At 42.2% G+C, this 20,959-nt stretch overlaps 1 protein-coding gene across 8 annotated transcripts in view; it reads right to left on the bottom strand.

Moving 5' to 3' along the window:
- The window catches only part of VEPH1 (ventricular zone expressed PH domain containing 1), a 221,294-nt gene extending 219,499 nt beyond the window's left edge, over positions 1–1,795 (bottom strand). For all 8 annotated transcript variants that reach the window (XR_008320208.1, XM_053312344.1, XM_053312345.1 and 5 more), the window contains exons 1-2: positions 1,659–1,795; positions 72–209 (exon numbers count right to left, since the gene is read on the bottom strand). The gene's annotated coding sequence lies outside the window, so the exon portion shown is untranslated. The remainder of the gene's footprint in view (positions 1–71; positions 210–1,658) is intronic.
- Positions 1,796–20,959: the final 19,164 nt, after the last annotated feature.

The raw sequence follows: 20,959 nt of genomic DNA on the forward strand, positions 1-20,959 counted from the left end.
CAACCTGGAAAAAACCCCCAGCATATTACTAGTTGTTCAGACACTGGCTGCTTGGTAGAATGAAGTCTCACCTTCTTTCGAATTATCTCATTTCTGTTTCCTGTGATGTTTCAGCAGTATGGGAATTTGTCTTCACAGCAATAAAAGGGCTCACCAGGTCTGCTGAAAGTTTCCACTTCTAGATGCCAGCTTTATAGCCCAATTCTCTTCTGATAGGAAGAAAAATGAAACATTAAAATGTTGGTAACATTATTTTTCTGTCCAGAAAGCAACATTTCAAAATGTATCCCACTTTGTGAAATGCAAAAACAATGCGATATTTTTCCAGGCTAAAGCGAGGCAAGTGTGTGTGTGTGTGTGTGTGTGTGCACGCGCATCTAATGCAGTTTGACATATTTGTATCTTTTATTGATGGTGTTATATTGTGTGTGTGTGTGTGTGTGTGTGTGTGTTATAATACAGAAATGAGGGGAAAAAGAGTCTGACTTATTGTTTTAATTATTGTAATAGAACTATGGCCAAGACAAAAGCCCAGTTACAGATAACTTTCCCTTGGTGTTGTCCTGCTGGTTTCAGTGAGTCCACATTTTACATGCAGTCACATTCTTTCCCACACTAGAAAATAAGAGTTATTGCTTGAAATGCTGATACAGAAATGAGACCCAGTTTAATGTTAATTATGTGGATCATCAAAGTTTCCTTCTAATCCTTAAAAGACATTTAATAACTTAATAGCAAGAGTTCAAAAGCATATTAAATAATAAGCAAAAACCTATTTTATAATCTAGCATTTTGCAATGCTTCTGCACTGAATCCTCCATCCCTATATATATTCTTCTATAAATAAAAGATATTGGGACTTGCAGCACTCACAAAACATTAAAGATAAATCCAATTTTTTTAAATTTTCATAATATTTAGTGCATTAGTACCAAAGTGAGATAACTGTGCTGCACATTACAAACATACTGCACAACTCTAAGATCCTTCATACACGTCTGTCCCTACTCAAGTTGAAAGACTTGTACGAAGCACCCTAAAGAAGCCTGAATTTGGAAGTCAACTAAGAATATGATGATAGCTTGACTTAAATATTAAAACTGACTGTTCCTCTCAAAACACACTATGAGTGCAACTACGTAGCTTACCCTCAGCACTCTCTAGTTCTGCCTCAGTAACAATCAACTGGGCATCTACTGAAAGAAACTGTGTAACAAGACACATGATATTTTTGTTCTCTAAAACTGCAATGGAAGGACATTTTGTAAATGAAGATGGCAAGAGATAAATATGATGACCTAGAACGTCAAAGAGGAATAAGGAAGGAGGAAATATTAATTTATATATTCTGTGAGACAAAATGCTCTAAACAAACCCTGCTTCCCCTTCCAGCAGTGTCTGAAACTAATTTACAACATATTCCCAACAAATAGTAATAACACACTTAGTTCATGTCCAAACATCCGTAGCATTCCCACATGTAACGTAAACTCCCAAACAACCACAACTTTAAGGCTACATTTTATGCTGCCTCAGAAATCAACTTCAGGATTTTGACATGCAGTCATTCGAGGCTATGTTTCCCCATGCACACAATTAATTATTCATCACAAGCTAATATGGATGCATATTGGTTTAAGTTAATCGTTATTCATTACCTCACAGAAAGGAGGAAAAACCCCTCTGAAAATAATTAATAATTGAAGACAAAATAGTCAGCCTTTGGAGAAATTCTGATAAAATCCATTACAACTGTCAGAGTCCCCCTGCCAGCCCCCTGCCTCTGGTATGCAAGGCTGCTGGCGCAGTGTACTGCCTTGTCAAACCAACCGTACAGTCTATTCAGTTACCCTGGAGTTGTCATGTGGAATCAAGCAAACAAATATCTTCTCTCCATTTCCCCCCTAACTCTGGCACTCAAAAAACAGATTAACTGGTTGCAAAACCAGTGGCCTGAGTGAAAAAGGCCATGAAGTTTATTTGCAAATTTGAAGCTCTGGGGTTATAATACTTTATGTTTTGCTTTTTAGAAAGGAAACGGGTGGTTCAACTAAGTTAATGAATACATGGCTTAAATAGAGCAAGAAGTATTTAGAGTTTAAGGTCTTTTATTTTAAAAACAACTGGGAGATGAAACTATTCCTAGGAATATAGGAGCCTAAAGGAAGAAGGTGGAGAGCGTACAAATATATCAACCAGTATTGTACCAAATCCCCAAATTAACACTGTTTGGAAACATTGCCTCCCTAAGTATGACAAACAGTTTGGGCACAACCTATATAATCAGGTTGGCCTTTCCATGAAGCTGTTACTTCAGATAGTAGATTGGGGCACCAGCAAGGTAGCAAGATGCACTACTGCCCCCTGCTTTTGTGAGAAGGGTGCCCACAACAGGGGGCAGCATTTGGTTCCTTGTCCCAGGCACACTCTATATAGCCCTAGCAAGGCTGTACAGAGGCCAGCTAGCAATGTAAATGCCCCAAGTTAACAAAGAGCCCACTGCCCCAACAGTTCAATCATCCTCTCTTTGCAAGAGGTACCCGAGAAGGTCAAGGAAAGCATGGCAATATCTTGGAGCTTAGCCCTAATTCTGAGGCCTCTGAAAATGCCGTTATGCTTGTTAATTAAGATTGGCTTCTTCAATTTCCTTTCTCCTCTGCATCTTCTACAGTTGCCACCAGCTCATCTGGTGGCCACACAGAGACAGGCCTTCTCTGTTGCTGCCCCAAGACTCTGGAATGCGCTTCCTGCTGAAATAAGCGCCTCTGGCCTCCCCCATCTCTGAAAACTTTTTAAAATGTACCTGAAGACTTATCTCTTCACTCAACCTTTTTTGATGTGACTGAGATTTTAAATTGTTTTTTTCTCTCCTGTGTTTTAACTTCTTTTATGTTGTAAACCACCTAGAGATGAAAGTTTGGGGCACTGTACAAATTAGATAGATAGATAGATAGATAGATAGATCATGGGAAATGGCTTGCAATTATCAAACAACAGGCTTTGTAATCCACAACAGAGAATAAGCAGGAGGTGAATAGAGCAAGTGCACACAGGTGTGTGAGGAGTTAATCCACACAACTAATGGACACAGGTGTGGGGATTAAAATTCCTCAATTTAAGAAGATTCAGAATGGCTGCTCTCCAAAACCCTGTTTTCCATTCCTTCCTGGTATGAAAGCTAGTCACACCAGAGGCAATGGAAACAGTTCTACAATACATGCCTAGGATAACAAACCATAACATTTAAAAAACCATACTATTTTAGAAAAGGCATTTTGTTGTAACAGAATCCACAGACAAACTGTTGGCTTGAGACCAGAGACAATTTAGGGCTGATTCAGACATCAATGGAGTTGTCTATGGTATGAGCTTTACATAGTTGTGGAAACTATGGATTCATCTTCCCATGTCAGCTGACTTGGACATGTGGCAAGCATCCATGCCATCACAGCATCTTTCTTGCAGCCAGCAGAACTAAAATAAAAGTCAATTAACCCATGTGGAAAACTTAATGCAGATGTGCAGGGATCCACTACTATACAGCAACTCAGAAGTCACCCCACTGTAGTAATGTTTAGAGAATCTGTTGGAGCTGAGCCATCAGCTGCAGTTGAGAACTAAGCACTGTGAGTCAACAGGAACAAATTAGAGCACACATAGGCAGAACTGGGGGCGGGGGGCAGCCAGGGCATGTGCCCTAGGTGCCACTGAGGAGGGTGCGCCATGCCAGTTCCTGCCACCCCCACCCCATTGCCCACCTGCCCAGCCCCAGAGCCCCTCAGCCACTTGCCATCCTGCTTGCTTTGCTTCCGGCTCCGGCCTAGGGCCTGAGCCGCCTGCAAACTGCAGAGCTCTTCTCTCCCCGCCTCTCAGCTGATCAGCGGGGCTTCCAGAGAGGCCTCCCTGAAGCCTGAAATCGGCAGGCCCCAAACAAGCCAGGAAGGAGGCAGGCAGTGTTCGCTGCAGCAGAAGAACCTCTGCCCAGACCATCCAGCACAGCTTTTGCCAGGCAGACTGTGAATTCCTTTTTGTGGTTACCCTCCCCCCCCCAGGTATATAGGGATCTGCTTGCCATAGGGCTTTGATATGGGGTGGGGGGGGAGACTGAGAAGTCTCTGAATATTTAATTTAAAACAGATTGAAAAATTTTCTGGCTTTAAAAACAAAATCTATCTAAAAAGGCCTATAAGTGGCTTGTTTCATGGCAGAAAATTACAAAAACTTCTGGAACAAATATTTATTTATTCATTCATTTATAAATGCACTTATGTTCAAGTTGGTTTGCAACCCAGAAGGTCTGAGTGAGAACTGTGAAGCATGAGTTGTGCTTTTATTTTATTTTATTTTATTTTATTTTATTTTATTTTATTTTATTTTTCTTGTGTGTGAACTGCTCTCCAATAGCTTTCAGGGTAAATCTGGCCAACATGTTAATGCAGCACCTCCATTCCAGAGGAGATGTGTGTTAAAGGGCTTTAAAAGCCTCGTGTGAAAAACCTGGAATAAAACTTTACTGAATTTGTTCAGAATTCTGAGAAAACAAACATAGGCTCACCCTGCATGGTTGAAAGTCTCCTTTGCTAATCTGCAGCAAGGGGGCCATTTTAATAATTAGTGTTGCTAGTGTGTTCTAAGCATTATAAGTAGCACAAATATATAGTACTCAATGCATATCACTATATATTGTGAAGTGTGCATGTGTGTATTCAGTGAAATGTATTTCCAGGCAGCATACTTATTTTGAAATATCAGACTTAAATCCTTGGGGGCCTGGGGTGTGCAGAGGCCCTGGACTTTGAGGGGGGGCATTTTAAAATCTCATCTCTGGGCTGACTCCTTGTAACGCCCCTGGCGGTCACTACACATGGGTTTCTGCACAACACCTGCACAGAAGAAACTTCCATATAGAAAATGTGTCTCTTGTAAATTGACCCTGAATTTTCCATCCATGACTGGGATATCTGAGAGTTAGAGTCAATAATAAAAGAACAGCCCACTGCTTGTGACAGGAAGGGGCAAATTGCAATGATTTCTTAGTCTGGCAGCGGCTGGTTTTGTCCCTGGCAAAACTTGGCTGCCTGTTCCTGTTGCAAATTCCTCTGTCTAGTGTGGCAAACTAATGTATCCTCCTCCCTCCTGGTGTCAAAGTAAGCACTAGAATGGTGAATGCACATATACCCCATCATGAGCCAACAGTCATTACAAGACAAAGGTTGGCAGGAATCATTCACTGGTTTATAGACTCTCTCCACCCCGCCACTTTCTTCTTCCCCTATTTTACTAATGGCTATTTGGGCAAGTGATCCTCTAGGACAAAGTCATGTTTAAAAAAAAAAAAAAAAGAATGAGATGAGACAGAGAAAATGACACTTGGAATCCTCACATAACTCCTGACTGGCTCATGTTTTCAGGTTTTGATCAACAACCATGTCTAGATGGTAGAGTGTTCCTTTTAACAGGAATTTCCAGATATTGTTGACTACAAGTCCCATCATTCCTGTTTGGACGGGGCTGCAATCTCAGTGCTTGCCCTAAGTGCTATTTTCCCTAGATACGCCTCTGCACCAGAAACAGGAAGACCGTCAATCTCCAGCCAAAGTTCAAGAGGAGGGGCTATAGCTCAGTGGTAAAACACATGCATTGCATGCAGAAGATCACAGGTTCAGTCCCTGGCATCTGCAGGTAGGGCTGTTGGGAAACCACTTTCAGGAACCCAGGAAAACCTCTGTCAGTCAGCGAAGGCAGTACTGAACTACATGGATCAATGGTGTGGACGGAACCAGCGCCTGCTGGTTCAAAGGAGGGGGGGGAGTCTCTTTAAGGATGAGGGAGGGTGCTCTTACCCCTTCCACATTTCAGTCACCGGCACTGCCTTTTAAAATGGTCCAACAGGGCGGAAGCATACCTCCTTGCCACCCCAGTGCCTCCTCAGAACAGAAGGGACCAGAAATTGCAGCTGCACATGGACAATGTGTGAAATATGGCAGGAGGAGTAAGAGCACCCTCCTCCATCCTTAAAGAACACCCCCCCACACACACACACACCCCTTCAAACCAGCTGAACTGCCAGTTTTCTGAACTGGTTCAGAGGCCCATAAAGGGCTTTTGAACCAGTTCCGTGCACATCCCTAGTATAAAATACCTATATATGTTCAAAGTCCCAGCCCAAACAGGAACCTTTATATAGCTCTTCCTGCCCTAGACAATAGCCCACAAGATCCACCAGCCAAGGCAGGAGAACACTGCATAGCTCTGAGTAAGCAACTTGCTCCAACAAGGACCAGGCCTGGAATGAAATCTTATATGCCTCTGGGTTCATACTAGCCCTACTAAGCTCCACCTCCCTGCCTGAAGTGTGAGATACTTAAAGGGGCAGTCCTTTCTCCTGCAATATTTTTCTTCTCCCATGCTCCATCGTATTCCTCTTGGCCCCTTGCAGACACTGATGTGTAGGCTTGGGGAAGCCGAAGATATGCCCAGAGGCGCTCTTACCCCTGGACTTCTGGACCGAAATCCAGGGCCTCCACACCCCCTGGGGCCCCTGCAAATCATCTTTAGTCTGTCCCAGGTAGTGTGGTAGCCACACTGCACCGCCGGCCTGCACTGTGCCGGGTGGCCAAGTGTGACTGTGACCTGCACTGAATGCCGAGCGTGACCGCTGCTTTAGAGACGGGGTGGGGGGGGGAGTGGGGAAAGAAACACATGGGATGGGAATATGCTAAATTGTGTGTTGAAATGTTTCTGCTAATGCATATTTGCATAAATATACCTGTTTTGTATTCTTACATTCTTGTGGGTTCAGTTGCTGTTTGTGCCCTCAAAAACCCACATGTTAAAAATACTGTGTGTGTCACCATGTGTGTCTGTGTGTAGGGGGATGATTCTTAACTTGTAGTGGGAGGGAGGGGGCTCCAAAGGCCTTTAGGTCCTCGCTCCAAAATTACCTTGGTGCACCTCTGGATATACCCTCTGCTAACTGAGTAAGAGGCACCTTTGAAAGTGGCGATTCTCTTATATTTAGCAAGGGGAGAGCAAATGTCCCTATCCAACCCCAGCACAGCATCAGTTTGTTTGTTTGTTTATTGTTAGATTTGTATACTGCCTTTTATTAAAACAATTTCAAGGAGGTTTACAAAAATTTAAAACAATATAAAATTATAAAAGTTATGCAATAAAATATTAAACTGGAATATAAAAATACAAATCTAATTAAAAGTTTAAAAAACATACAAGATGGGACCATAAAATACAAAGCAGCAGCAATAAAAACAACACTCATATAAAAGCCTGGGTTAAAAGCCAAGATTTCACTTGCTTTCTAAAAACTGTGATGGAGACAGCGGTGCAGGCGCTCACCGGGAGATGCCTACTATTTTTTGTTTCTAGAGTGTGTATTTCCTTTTAGACTGTGAGCCCATTTGAGACAAGGAACCATCTTATCTAGCAATCTATGTAAACCACTTTCAGAACTTTTGTTGAAAAGCTAAAATATAAATATTTGTAATAAAATAAATAAATAAATAAATAAATAAATAAATAAATAAATAAAAATAGAAGAGGTTCATGTCAGAGAGCAAAGCTACTTCGTGCTACCCATAGCACTAATTTAATACCCAGCATGCACCAAATAACAGAGCATTCTACAAAAAAAGATGAAAATGAGAGTGCAACATACAGCATAAAGATGATTGGCAATGATCTGTGATTTAGATGGACTTTAAAAATCATCAGAACCATTCCATGCAAATATTTCAATAAGTCTTTTCTCCCCTTCCCCGACAAATCCACATTCCCAATTGTAACCAAGTTTGGTTTTATTTCAAACATTTAAATCCCCTTTTCCTGCCAGTTACAGTGCAAAATGGCTAACGTATTAAAACATTAGCCATTGGTGTGTTAACATAACGTTAGCCATTACAGTACAAAATGGCTAACATATTGTGACAACCAATATGTCACAAAAATAAATCAAAATGTATTTATTTATTTTTATTCATGTAAACTGCTTTGAGAACTTTTTGTTGAAAAGCGGTATATAAATAGTCATCATCGTCATCACGTCTTTCCAGAATGCTTTCAAGTGATTTGCATATACATTGCATAACTGCTGTGTTTATCCTATGGCAATTTAGTTTTACCCAAAGGCAAGTTCTATTGTCTCCATATTGAGGACCCTCCCCTAACACAGGTGCCCTTTCCATGTTACAACAGTGCTGTGGAAGCCATTCTGCTACAGTATTCAAAAGACACCCACGATTTCCTTGATTCTAATGGATTATTGACAGTTTGCAAGAGGTAATGGAAAGCAGTCATGTATGGGTGACATTACTCTGTTACCCATAACAAAAAGTCTTTACCCATGATGAAAGACCCAACAGAATGGTCAAAATAACTACTTCCATGATAAACAAGCAGCAACTTTTGATGTAGCTTCCTACAGGCTCTGAAGGAAGAGTTGGGAATTACAAGACTGATCCAGAGTGGAATGGAACATAAGCACAGCCCTGCTGGATCAGGCCCAAGGCCCATCTAGTCCAAAATCCTGTTTCACACAGTCGCCCACCAGATGCCACTGGAAGCCTACAGGCAGGAGTTGAGGGCATGCCCTCTCTCCTGCTGTTATTTCCCTGCAACTGGTACTCAGAGACATCCTTGCCTTTGAGGCTGGAAGATGGCCTAGAGCCCTCTGACTGGTAGGCGATGATAGACCACTCCTCCATAAAGTTATCCAAACCCCTCTTGAAGCCATCTAGGTTGTTGGCTGTCACCACATCTCGTGGCAGAGAATTCTACAAGCTGATTATGCGTTGTGTGAAAAAGTACTTCCGTTTGTTGGTCCTAGATTTCTTGGCAATCAATTTGATGGGATGACCCCTGGTTCTAGTGTCATGGGAGAGGGAGAAGAATTTCTCTCTATCCACTTCCTCCACACCATGCATGATTTTATAGACCTCTATCATGTCTCCCGCAGTCGTCTTTTTTCTAAACTAAAAAGCCCCAGGTGTTGTAGCCTTGCCTCATAAGAAAGGTGCTTTAGACCCCTGATCATCTTGGTTGCCCTCTTCTACACCTTTTCCAGTTCTACAATTCTCCAGATAATCCCAGGTGTAAAGTATGAAACCAGCAAGAGCAGACGGCATTCAGGAAAGCTGGCAATGCTGATCCTGCTGCCCGGCCCTTCTCATGAATAAGCCTAGGGACTGACATGCTCCCCCAAGGGGAAAGGGTTGCCCCCCCCCCTTCCCCATCATCACTGTGCAAAAAATGGAGCAGAGACATTCAAGAATTCCTGGTTGGGACTGTCCTTTAAACCAGACCTCTGATATTGCCACCTTGCCATATGTTCCCGTCCCAGCGATCTGATGGAGTTGCCTTGTTTATGTTGCTACCACGACTGCATGTACTTGTGAACACACATCTTGATCGCTTCATTTTCTGAGAGCTAAGCACATAGTGCCCATCTTACCATCCTCTCCCTTTTGTCTCCTGACTGCCAGGAGGGGGGAACAAGGGACACAGTGGGAAGAGGGCATGCCTCCATGTGACTGTCCCATTTGACAGCCTTTGAAGCTTAGGATGGGATGTGCCGGTGTCCCTGTTTCTGAGCAACTTCTTTATTGGATCAGAGAGGGGGGCTGGGCAAGTGCTCGGAGAGGTGGCCAGCGAGAAGCTCTGCAGGCATGGAGTGTGTACAGTCCCGGGCAGGACTGGACTGCCCTCTCTATGATTATGGTTCCAGAAACTGCAGGAAACCGTGGTTATGGTGCCATCCATGTTCAGAAATAATGCCACCACTAAATACCCTCAGGTTGTGGCAGTGAAACTCACTACAAACCGAAGGTTCAAACTGGAGTTTGGTGAGGCAAACCACAGGTTGCTTTTGCCGCAAAACCACGGTTGCACAAATTTGGATGTTCACAAATTCAAACTTCTGCCCCATTAGGAGACGAGAGCAAGCACAACTTGTCCCCTTAGTTAAGCAGGGTCCACCCTGGTTGCATTTGAATGGGAGACTACATGTGAGCACTGTAAGGTATTCCCCTTAGGGGATGGAGCCGCTCTGGAAAGAGCATCTAGTTTCCAAATTCCCTCCCTGGCATCTCCAAGATAGGGAGGCTCTTCTCACGATTAGTGAGAAGAGCCTCTAGGGGGTTAGCAGAGAGAGCTTAGGCTGCTCTCCCCGCACACGAGCAGCAATCTGCTCTGAGTGGCCGCAGCAGCCGCCCACAAGACTGCCGGCTCTGTCACAGAGCCGGCCAGGGCTGGGCAGTTCAGGGGCCGCACGGCCCCCGGAAGCTCCAGCATGCCCTGCACGACTGCACAGGGCATACTGGAGAGACCCCGAGCCGGGAGGCTGCTTTTCAGCCTCCCAGTCGGGGGTCTATTCGTGAGTAGCCACAGCGCGGAGCCGCACCGCGGCAACTCACGAGCAAAAAAACCGAGTTTGCAGAGCACTCGCTTCACAAACCTGGTTTAAGGGGAGGCTTACTTTGGCCAGTTAACTGCCTGGAGGCCACCGGGCTCGCCTACAAGCCCGGTGGTTCAGACGATCAGGTGAAATCAGGCTAGGCTCTCCTAGCCCGATTTCGCCTGATCATCGGAATAGGGCTGAGAGAGATTCCTGCCTGCAGTCTTGGAGAAGCCGCTACCAGTGTAGACAATATTGTGTAGACAATACTGAGCTACATGGACCAATGGTCTGACTCAGTATATGGCAGCTGCCTATTTTCCTACATTCCATTTAACTGCGGTTTTGCATTATGTGCGAATGCGGCCTGTGCTTCTGAGCCTGATCAGGTTCCCCCACAGCTTCTGCTTAATTTAAAAGAGAAATACACATTTATATATTTATTTATTCATTCATTCATTCCTTTATTTAATTCAGTTTATATACCTCCCTTCCAAAATGGCTCAGGGCGGTTTACATCAGGATAAAAATAATTAAAACCAGTTAACAAAATCAAAACTATAAAAACAGAATAAAACCAATTAAACATTCAAACAGCTAAAAACCCTGGAAAACCAGGGCAACCATTTAAAACAATTTAAAACAGTTTACAATTGTTTAAAAACCCTGGAAGTCCGGGCCAAACAGATAGGTTTTAAGTGCTCTCCTGAAAGACAGTAATGAACTCAAATTATGGATTTCTGTTGGGAGTTCATTCCACAACCCAGGAGCAGCTACAGAGAAGGCCTGCCTCTGAGTCACCACCAGACGAACTGGTTGTAACTGGAGACGGACCTCCTCAGATAACCTTAATGTGTGGTGGGGATCATGCAGAAGAAGGTGCTCTCTAAGATAACATGCAAGGCCAAGCTCCATTTTTAATGTGGTGTGTAGTTGGGCTCTCAAATTAGACATGAATCTGTCACTATTGGTCAAGTAAAAATTAAAATCTTTCTCACTACTCACACTGCAGTTTAGGACATGAGCCAGTCAGATTTAAGCAGAGATAGAAGAAATGTTTAATATTCCAACTGAAATCAGTGGGACTTAAAAGTGCTTAACTTTGGTTGGGTTGTGTCCACTTATACTAAATATAGTAACCGTCTCCTGGCCCCATTTTTGTACAATATCTCTTTTGTTTCCAACGTTCAGGAATCAGAATACTTGCTAGCAGGCAAATTATGATAATTACTTGGTCTGTTGCATCCTTTGCTTGAGCAGCTAGCAGAACAGGAGAACAATGTGAACATTAATGCAATTTTAAATTAATTCTGAATGTGGCTGAGATGATGATGATGAAAATGTTAAGATTCTGAAAATATAACTGGTTTGACAGGACTGATAATCAGATATGTATTAGAAGTTAAATATGTACTTATGTTAAATAATAGATAGATAGATAGATAGATAGATAGATAGATAGATAGATAGATAGATAGATAGATAGATAGACAGAATTAACCCAGTATAGGTTTTAAATGATGGATTTGCAATGGGTAAGGCAAATAGTTAAACTAAACTACTTACCTCATTTAAAAAAGGATATTGTTTTCATCCCTTCAGTTCTGCTGATCAGGAAGAAGTTGTGCAGAGTTCTAGAGACTGTTCTCAGCAGCCAAGCTGGGATCCACACATATCCTGGAGGCGGCCTCTCAACATCAAACCCATAGAAACATCCCCTAGATGCTCTTCCTAGAGCAGCTCCATTCCCTAAGGGTACCTTACAGTGCTCACTCATCTAGTCTCCCATTCACATGCAACCAGGGTGGACCAGGTGCCAAAGCCTGGCTCTTAGCTGAGGTTATGGATGCAAACATGCCTTTAACCCAGCTGCTAGGATTGTGTGTCAGCGCACAGAGATGGGTGCCTGGAGCTCAGCACGTGGTGCACTGTGGGATACTTGGAGGCTGAGGTAACAGGTCCTAGCCTCTGTTGCTCTGTGTTGCTCCTGGCAACTCAGGTCGTGTGAGCATGCGGCTTGCATGCAGCAGGACTAAGAGTGGTCATCTAGGGGAAGGTAGGTTGAACCCTGCCTCCCGCAATCCTCTGCCCACATGGCCATTCGCGCAGTCATGTGAATATACCCCTAATCTTTTCAAGAGCTTTGCAAAGACTACAGCAATCATCAGCCTCCTGATCAGAACTGAAGGGATGTAAAAGGTAGAAAAGGTTCTGCTGTACACCACACACTTTATTATTGGTGTGTTGGGGTGGGTGAGGAAGGAGACTCCTTTCCATTGGAGCTGGAGTAAGTAAAGGGAGCATTTGGGAGTCTTCAAAAGCTAGTAGGGAAGACTGGCAGCGAGGGGGAGAATATTTGCTAAACCTTAGCAAATGCCAGGCTTGTGTAAAGCACATGTGTGTATGTATGTGTACTTCATATACTTTGGAATCTCAATATGCTTTCCCCCAAGTTTCACATGATAAATTGCTTTTGTTTTGGGTTTAATGTTGAATTGTTATGGATAGCCACTTTGAATTTAAAATAAGCTGCGGATGCACCCTCAAGAGCACTTCCAAATTATCTCTCTGTATTAGCAGCCCTCATCTGATCATTCAAGGGATCTGTTATAAAACTCACAATCCTCAACTGTAACCCCTCTTACTATTGTGGAATGTCCTCAAACACTTAAAAGGAATTCAGTTTAAAATAGCATAGCTCTCAAAACCTTACTAACATGAGCCCAGGAGCAGGGGTAGAGTAAACTGTGAGCCAAACTTCAAGTACAGTGTGATTGAACTAAAGTAATAATACTTTTTAAAGGAAAAATCAGAGTTTATAGTCAGATGAAAGAGAAAGGTAGAAAAACAAACAAAATGGTTCAAAAGAACACATAGGAATAATCTCACTACTTACAGTCTGAATCAGGTCAAATCATCTTTCCTTCTTTTTTATTTATTTATTTATTTATTTATTTATTATATTTTTATACTCCCTGATATGTACATCTCTAGGCTTCTTAGTGTCAAATACAAAATTTCTTTAAATAATAATAATAATAAAAATTTCTAAGGACACAGAAAACTCTCATGAGACCAGTTTTTCCAGGAAGTGAACCAGACGAATGAGCAAATCCCACCCTATTAGAGTCATATAGGGTACTATGAAAAAATGGGGGGTGGGGTGGGGAGAAGGGATTATACAGTGTAAAGCACAGTACTTTACCCTGTGCTTTACACTGGAGATACATGAAGACAGCTATTTTGTGACCATTACAAGTATACTTGAGGTTGCTAACTCATATGAAAATAAAGTACAGTACTGGGGAAGGTGTTTGCCAGAGGGACAAGCATTTAATATACATGGGAGATAAACATGAGAAAATGCTCACAGACAAAGACTAAGTAAGAGGCTGGTTGAATTGGAGCTTCAGAATGGAGTCTTAGTTAACCAAATTTATACAGGTATGGTTTACTTTCTCCAAGCAGGGTTATTAACTTTTTAAAGAAATAAAATAAATTTAGTACGTTTAGTAGTATCAGAGCTAACCTGTAGAGTTGTCTAATGGTGATAGCTCCCATATAATTTGGAAATGTTTTGAGTGGGTTTTTTTTAAAAAGCAGTCGTCTTACATGGTTTTCTGTTATATACGTTTAAGTACTTTGTTGGAGAGGTAGAAAAATGAGATGTTATTGTGCTTGGATCTAATTGTGTACTAATGATGGCAGGGCTGTATGCATGCATGTGTGAAAGTTTACAGGATTTAGAAATCACTACATTTAACTTAAATGAGGCATGTTAGCTACTTCTCAAAGAAAGCTTTTTAATTTTAATAATGACAGAGCTGCCAGCTACAATAGGTTTTTACTAAAACTGGCTTGTAAATAATTAACCATTGTTGTCCAATTATTAATTTTTGTTAAATTATATATTTCCCATAGTAAAGAAACACAAAACAAGAGCAGGTTTGTTGCATTTTTAATGCCCTATAGATTCAGTCCAAAACAAAAATTATGTATTACAAAAGCAAACAAAACGTACGGCTGATTTTACAACTCAGCTCAAGTTTAGAACTTGATTTAAGCCAACTAGCCTGTAATGATTTTACATTTTATTTAACTGAGAATACATCAAATTAACAAATGGTAGAGCAGGTTCTTGAGGAAGCTATAAATACTGTGAAAAGCTATGAAAAGTGGCAATCAATAGCAAAATAAAATATGGATATTTGCACAGCGGTGGGCAAAACCTTAAGCCATGTCTATGTAGCGGGGAAACGTCCTCTGGAACCTTGCCCTCCTGTTTGATTCTGCCACTTGCGTTCAGCCTTCTATCACATGGATAGAAAATGGGGTGTCTTGCCAGAACCAAAGAGGATTAGACAGAGTTCCCACAATTATACTTGTTGCCTGACTGAATGAAGTAAAATGCAGCAAGGATGCGTGCTCAAAATAAGCTTTTTATTTCTTGATCAAGAAAGGCATGAGTACAGTCAGAGAGAATCTGGCTGGTACTGTGCAGTTGACCAGTTTATATAGGTTTCAGCAGACAAGCATATCGGTAAAGCAATTAATACATATCATTGGTAATTAAGCATACACATTACAGAGGTGCTATTTAGAGCCTGGGAAGATGAGTTACTACTTGGCCTTTCTGATAACCTTACTCCCTATCAATATCTGGTGCCAGGGATGTCTATTTTTGCTTAAGTGAGGGATTTGGCTAATGAACTAGTTGCATACCTATGTTATCTATCTCCCAACAGGTTCTAGCATTTGTTATTTCTGGCCTCCTATCTCACATTCTTGAGAGGGGCCTCACATTTCTGGTTTGAATACTGCTCCTGACTCAAACAATTTTCTTCATTTCAAGCCTAGTGGCTCTATATTCTGTTAGGGACATGAACCAAACTAACTTTTATACACTTATTTGCTATACTTTTATAAGCTTGGATTAAACAATTCCATATCATCTATACATTCTGATCCTTCTGCTCAGATGCATCAGATTTCAGACACTGAGAGGGTTTAATTACTCAATACATATCTTTAGAACTCCATGGTGAAGGAGTTGGTGGGAAGAAGGATTTGGAGCAGAAAAATGGCCGGATGGGAAAGGACTAAGCCATTGTCCACTCCCACATCTCAATGGCCTTCTCCCAAAGCTGAATTTATTTTAGGCCTGACAAGCTATTTATATGAAGACATTGCTTGTGGGGTACAATCCATAACTACATGGCAGTCCCTCTGAGTTCTGGACTTCCTCACAATAGTTTCACCTGAATTCCTTTGCCTGCATTTGACTTGGTAGGTCACAATTCTATAGCCCTTTTCTAGGTTATCCACATCATTCCTTGTTTTTTAGGTATAGCATCCCAAATTATGCCTTTATCTCAGGGACAAACTGTATATTGCATGCCAACGAGAACCTGTGTAAGGGCTGTGGTACACATATTTGCATGTACTGAGAAAATTCCTGAGAGGAAGACTTGCTCAGTGTGTTCTACCTCAAAAATCAGGACTGGTGTGGACAACCTTGCACAGGCATGTACAACTTATGGCTTCCAAGTCAACCCAAGGCGTCAGACAGGGAGACATGGGTGAGCCTAGTAAGCTATTTGTATTTAGATCTCTCTTGAGGGAAGGATACAATCTCTAGATTGTGACAGACAGCCCTTGCTAACTGGGAAAAGAAGCGACTTGTAAAGTGACGGTTATCTTATATTTTGCAGGGGTGGAGCAGTTATCCCTATTAAGCCCAGCATATCATCTCGACAATCCATTGTATGTCTTTTTTAGACTGTGACAGGAAGCTGTTTCTTTTACTATGTAAACTTCTTGGAGGGTTTATTTTTGTTGAAAAGTGGTATATTTTTATGTGGTGGTGGTGGTGGTGGTGGTGGTGGTGGTGGTGGTGAGAAGGGTCCAGACTTAAGAGGGGTTGTTTGTCACAAGCTATGGATTGTATCTTCCCTACAAGATTTATCTGAATAAAAATAATTTACCAGGTACAGAATATTCTCACTCAAGGCTGCTGTCAGAATATTCTGGGCCTGGTAAAATGGTTCCCTGTCTCAACAGGTCTTTGGGACAGGGGACCAAACACAGGGGAACACTGGATATACATTATGCTGGATGAATAGAGACAGTAGCTCTCCTCTTGCTAAAAAATGAGAGAACCACCACTGCAAAATATACCTTTTTGACCTCCTACTGAGGTTTGGTAAACGGTAGCAATGGCAATGACTTAATGTCAGGCCTTGGCCAAGATCCAAGGCAGGCCACAACTGGTGGATCCAGTTCCAGAGCAGGCAGATGGGAATCAAATGTTGCTCAGACTGAGGAACCAAGTCTAGAACAACAGTTGTACAGAGTCAATTATTCAGTCAGCTAGGTCCCTATACATCTACCAATATTTATATACAAAGAATATTTATATACAACAAATATTTATATACCATTTTTCTACAAGTTCCCAAAGTGGTTTAGAAAGAAAGAAAGAAAGAAAGAAAGAAAGAAAGAAAGAAAGAAAGAAAGAAAGGGCCCCCTGTCCCCAAGGGGCCAGAAAGAGAGTGCTGTGCTGGGGATGGATAGGGCCAGTTGCTCTCCCCCTGCTAAATAAAGAGAATCACCACTTTTTAAAAGTGCCTCTTTGCTCAGTTAGCATGGGATCTATTGAGGAGCCTATTGGCTCAAGTCACCTGGGCTGAAGGGTCACAGAAATCTCCAGTCATATAAGGTTGATGATACTACAGTACAACAGAGATCAGGCTGATGTCTTCTTTAGCTTGGGAGCTGTCCTGGTGCAAAGGAAGTAAGGCAGCTGAGCCCTGCTGTCAGAATCCCCAGTTTGAGACCCCAGTGGTACCTCACACTTACAGTACAGGCTTTAAAAGGGAATTATCCAATTCATGAAGGATAGGTCTGTCAGTGTGTTACTAAATAAATAGTGCTTGCTGGGAAGCATCAAAGGGAGAAGGCTTCAAGTCTTGCTTATGAGCTTTCCAAAGCCATCTGGCTAGATGCTTTGGAATCAGTATGCTGGACTAAAGGGACCTTTGGTTCTATTCAAAGGTAAACCTTTTCCACTTGGGGACTAGGACAGGGTGAAGGTAAGACATTGGGCCCTTTCAAGTATTCTTTTGAACCTCGAAACATGCTTCTTGAAGGACATCAAGATTCAGGTTGAATGTTCAAGGCAACTCCATTTGTTTTCAGAATGAGTAGTCTTTTGCTCGCCCATCTTCAGTGTTAAGCACTTGACTGGCATCAGTACACAGCTAGTGGGCTAGATTCAGCTTGGTGGATCAAAAAGTTGGCAGACTTGGTTTAGTTGGCAGTCATGCCGAGCTGCTGTATGGATCATGTACATCTAATATACAGTTGACAGGTCACATGGTTTGCTCATGAAAATGTGGCTTGGTCTAAAGCCAGCACTAAAACAACCTCTGGATTTGTGCCAGTTTGGTACCACCACTAGCCTGCAATCTCCAGCACAGTGAAAATCAACAATCCCTTCTTCCAAGTCAACATATGTGAAGAACTGAAGTTTAGAGTAAATTAACACACTTAGCATTTATTATTTATATTTTATTTATTTTTATTATTTTCTGTTCTGTATTGATTGATGTGCAAATCACTGGGTACGTCGCTAGCTTTGTGTGTGGCAATTTCCACAATTAAAGCTGTATTACAAGTAAGCAATAGAGAATAATACTTCTTACTTATACAACACTTACACATACATTATCTTCTTAGCCCTGTTCAGTTGTTATTCAAAACTGGGCAAAGTGTACCCAGGCACAGGGTGAACAAAGGATGCCAATTAGTCCTGTCCCCTGCACCAATGTACTCCTTTAGCCCTTGGCTCTCCCTGGGCACAACAGTTGTCTGTAGAAGCAAGTGCTGGACCTGGGGAGAGTTTCTCCTTCTGCTTGTTGCAAATCCTATTGATTTGCAGCAATAGGTGGTCAACGTAACAAATTATAAGGAGAAACTCTTTCTGCATATGGGTGGAACAGAGAGTGGCTTGACCATCACCACCTAGTGCAGTGATCATCTCTATTTTTCAAGCGGATGCCACTTTGGCAAAAAAAAAAAAAAAGTCCAGTGTGAGAGCCATTACCCACTGTGCTGAACTCTGCGAGAGCTGTGTTTATCCCAGCGATGGCCAGAGCATGGAGTGAAGCCTTAAGAGAAACAGAGCCCTATCAAGACCCAGCACCATCTTAGAAGGTGCACACAGACTGCTGGTAAGTGTATTCCTTCCCAGTGTTTCCCCCATAGTGCTCAACAGGGAAAGTGCTGGAGAGGACTACACGTCCCAGTGCTCCATGTGCACCTTACAAGATGGCGCCAGGGCTCAAGAGGGTGCTGTTTCCCTTAAAAGAGCCCCTCCACCAGTGCTGGGGAAAGTGGAGCACTGTACAGTGGGTATGGTCACCTCTGCATAGTGCTAGGAGAGCTCTGTGGAGTACTTGACTTGGGCTGAAGCTTTGCACAGGCACAATAAACAATTAGTCATGAAGCTGCAATTAGGATCAGTGAGAACTGCCACTGGGCCTTGCAATGAAGAATATTGGCCTAGCGAGTTCATGGGAGACATTAGTGAGACATGGGAGACTTACCCATTCTGCTAGACCTACTTACAGTAAATAGTGCATTTATTTTTGTTTAAGCTGCAGTTTATGCTGCACACAAGTCAATAAAATGTGTTATTCCTTTAAAGTTTATTTCCTTCATAAGCTGTCTGCTTCTAGAAGCTTTATTCATCCATACTAATTATTGCCAGTACCGGCTTGATCAGTGGTGAGTTTTCATATGACAAGAGCATAATCCACCAGAACCTTCTAGAAAATCCATGGAGAAATGTTTTTTTTAAAGTGTAGAATGATTGTATTTCTTAAGCGACCCTCCTTGCCCAAAGGTAAAGGTGAAGTGTGTCGTCAAGTCAATTTTGACTCCTGGCGCCCACAGAGCCCTGTGGTTTTCTTTGGTAGAATACAGGAGGGGTTTACCATTGCCTCCTCCCACGCAGTATGAGATGATGCCTTTCAGCATCTTTCTATATTGCTGCTGCCTGATATAGAAGCAGCAGGGATTCGAACTGGCAACCTTCTGCTTGTTAGTCAAGCATTTCCCTGCTGTACCACTTAACATGACTTCCTTGCCCAAAAGCACTTGGTCACTTGTAATAGAATATAACATATCCACTAACAATAAAAGATAAATAGTAAATCAGGCTTTTACAAACACAGTTTTAAAAATTTTAATTTCTAAATATGATCTCCCTACCTGCAATCTGAAGTGGTACAATCCAGTTGTGTCGCATCACCCTGTGTAATGTGTAGATAGGCTCTGAGATAGGTTCTTGAGTATTTAAAAAGTAGCATTTTTCCAGTGTAACAAAGAAAATTATTTCTTCAATAACAAGGTCAGGTGGTAGTGACATGTTAAAACTATACACGTTTCACTTTTACCCAGTGGTGTTTGCCATCACCATCTCACAAACATGACAGCTTCTATTGTTAATGGACAAGTTGAAGAGTTAACTAGTCATCTGCCTCCCTAGTTGGAAGATCAAGTTACATATTTTAATTATCAACCTGTATAGATTGCTAATTGAGCTGCATATTTTATTGGCGAGCCGAAATACCTTTCATGCCGCTGTTGTTACCAATCCAGGGAGCTTGCTAATTGAGTTGCATACTTGATGAATTCTGGAGCACTCTGTGCTAATTGAACTGCACAACTCAGCTGCTAAGCTCTTCAGTGCTGCTTTGAACTGGCTGGAGTACAAGGAGTGGCTGGGCTTGTGTCATTTGAGATACGGAATTTGCGGCCTGAGTACTTGTCCAGTTCAGCTGCATTCTTCACAAAGGAGAATGTACCATAGCTTTTCTGAATGTATTGAAACGGCTTCAGAAATTTCACTGAGAACTGCCAAACTTAAACAAATTCAAGTATGTCTAAGGTAAATAGAACAATTTAATTCAACTTAGAGCAGTGTTCTTCACTGAAAGGCCCAGGCGCCAGTGGCAAACCCCGTCAACCCTAAGTATGGCCCCCTGACTAATTGTTTACTGGGCCTGTGTGAAGCTTCGGCCAAAGCTGAATGCTCTGCACAGTGGAGGTGATTGTTCCCACTGTGAAGTACTGTGCTTTGCCCAGCATTGGAAGGCTCCAGTAAGGGAGAGAGAGCCCTCTTGAGCCCCTGCACCTGTTGAGGTTTATGATTATTTAGCAAAGCGCCAAAAGAAGGTATCCACTCCAGTTACAGAGGAGAGTGCTGAGTTTAGTTGTTGCTGTTATTAAAAGGACACACATGGAAATTGTTGTACAATCTAAACTAAACAGATTTATTGGTAAGTACATTTGAGATAGGAAAGACCTAGTCATATCTATCTACATGATGATTAGGTAGGGAGAGAGAGATGTTTCCATCTCCTCTCTAAGAGGAAAGGAAGAGGCCTGACTCACTATAGGAAGTACCTGAGGAGTCAAGGCAGGGTTCTTAGAATAGCAGCAAGCAGGGACAGGTAAGGAGACCCTCACTAACTACCTCTACTCCCA

Source organism: Hemicordylus capensis, chromosome 3 (assembly GCF_027244095.1).
Source record: "Hemicordylus capensis ecotype Gifberg chromosome 3, rHemCap1.1.pri, whole genome shotgun sequence".
NCBI classification, from domain to species: domain Eukaryota; kingdom Metazoa; phylum Chordata; class Lepidosauria; order Squamata; family Cordylidae; genus Hemicordylus; species Hemicordylus capensis.